This window comes from Penaeus japonicus, unplaced genomic scaffold, assembly GCF_977035675.1.
Source record: "Penaeus japonicus unplaced genomic scaffold, GWHDUDI00000001_assembly GWHDUDI00000022, whole genome shotgun sequence".
NCBI classification, from domain to species: Eukaryota; Metazoa; Arthropoda; class Malacostraca; order Decapoda; family Penaeidae; genus Penaeus; species Penaeus japonicus.
Window position 1 is genome coordinate 13060941 of NW_028234424.1, and position 2500 is coordinate 13063440.

Sequence of the window (2500 nt, forward strand, 5' to 3'; positions counted from 1 at the left end):
CCCATCCTCGATTGCATGGGCCGCTGAGGTAAGACGTGACCTCATTCAAGTGGCATCTTGATCACGTGATCACATGGGCTCCGGTGCTGGAAATATTACGATGACTTTTAGTGCAAGACTTGTCTTATTGCCTGGTTGGTACATACCTGCTCAGTGTTCCGCTTAAAGGTGACCGACGATGCTAGGGATGAAGTCGGTTTGAGACAAGTTTCTCATGGAAATTAAAAAAAAAGGAAAAAAAAAACATGGATGTCCTTTTGTAGAGATTATAGATCATGGAAGTCTAGGAACACAATGTTGGACCGCATCACCTCCACTCTCTCCTGTTCTTCTCATAGCTCACTTTTATCAAGGATACCCCCTCACTCGCCTTAATTATTCCCCGATTTGTCTTCTTATTCGTCATGATATTATTAAATCACAGCCCGTAGCTTCTCTCATTTCTCTCAAATTTGCATATGTATCCTCGATCCATGCGTTCAGTTTTTTTTTGCATCAATTTGCTCGTAAAGTGCTATCATAAACACGTCTAGTTATCGTGCCTGTCTAGCACTGTAACTGCCAGAATCTGCCGACGCTGTGTATCACTGCCATCCGTGCTACCAGAACCTAGAAATCGATAAAGGCCACGTCACGTGTCTGCCGTAAAGGTTGGGCCTCATCTTAAAGACGGGGGTGGTAGTCAGGCAGGCTTTTAGAAAGAGCAAGAAAGTAGTGAGGCGGTCTCAAAGAGTCGATGGGGAGAGGAAATAGCCACTTGGTTGATGTTTATACTAACGGTGCGATCAAACGTTAAATTGATTTTGGCCTTCAAGAGACTACGGGAATGGTTATGGTATGGGTATGATTGTGCTAGGAAGAGTTAAGTAATTATATGATATGGAAATAGTATTAACATGACAAGATCATGAATAAAGATACCACTGTAAGAATGATAAGAACGCTTTCGAAAGACCCAGGGAGCTTTTGGGAATGCAATTTCTTTCGGAAAACTCCGTGGTTGGTACCCCTGAGAAGAACAACTCGGCGACAACCATGACAGCTGATGGCCTAATCGATGACGTCATCATTTAGAGTGCAACGAAACCGAGATTTTTTAATTGTATTTTTTTTGCATAGCTGAGAATCTGAAAGTTATCTTGAACTCTTAGTGTTGATTTCTGAAAACTTGATTATGTTCAAACTATCATATATGACGGATTAGTGTCAGCAACCAACACATCGTTAGACTGCAGTTCAACATTATATTATCTTTTTGTTATTGTTATTATTATTATTGTTATTATCATTATTATTTTTTTTCTTATCATTTTATTATATATATATACATATATATATATATATATTGAGAGTTAGCATATATATATATATATATATATATACGCATATATATATATATGATCTATATATATATTATATATATATAATATATATCTCTAAATATAAATATATAAATATATTATATATATATATACGCATATATATTATACGAATATATATATATATATTAATATATATTATATATAGATATATAGCTATATATATATTATATATATCCAATAGAATATATATTCCTATATATATATATATATTATATTTCTATATGAGATTCACACAAACAGAACCGTGCCACACTAACCGAATTAATTTAAATATGTATATATATATATATATTCTGAAGCTAATGAAAATCACACACAAAAACACCACAGTAACTGCACATAACTCAGAATCTCAATTTTTCATGTACGTTATATCATACTAAATTCTCTATATATATAAAATATATATACATTCCATCATATATATGTATATAACAATATATGGATTAATATACCGCGTAATATCTATATATATATATATATATATTATACAATATATACATATATATATGTATATATAAATAAATATCGCATATAATATATATATATATATATATATTTCTATATATAGTATATATATATATATATTTCTATATATATATATAAATATATATATATATTAAATAGACTCTATATATATATATATATATATATGCAAGACACTATCACAAAAAACCTATAACAGTAACTATCAGTTGCCTACATAATCAGAATTTACAATTTAAATTATGGTTACTATCGTATATATATATATATATATATATATCATATATATGTCCGACATATATTTATGTATAACTATAGCAATATATAATATCAATATATATATATCTCCGCACTAAATATATATATATATATACACCTCAAACAATCATTCAACATAATAATGATCTTCGACTATACCTACTTACAGTACGAACATAATATGAAGCTTTCAAAGGCAAAACCCCTGCAGATGATACCTCTGGCTTATCTGAAAATGTTTCAGTGGCATAAGAATGTCGGTGTTTATTGTTTTAACGTTTAAATAACAATTCTCGCGAGACTCATCATTAGAGTCGCTGAACATTCAATCCTACCCTGCACCATATATATATAAAACTAGCAACATACACACT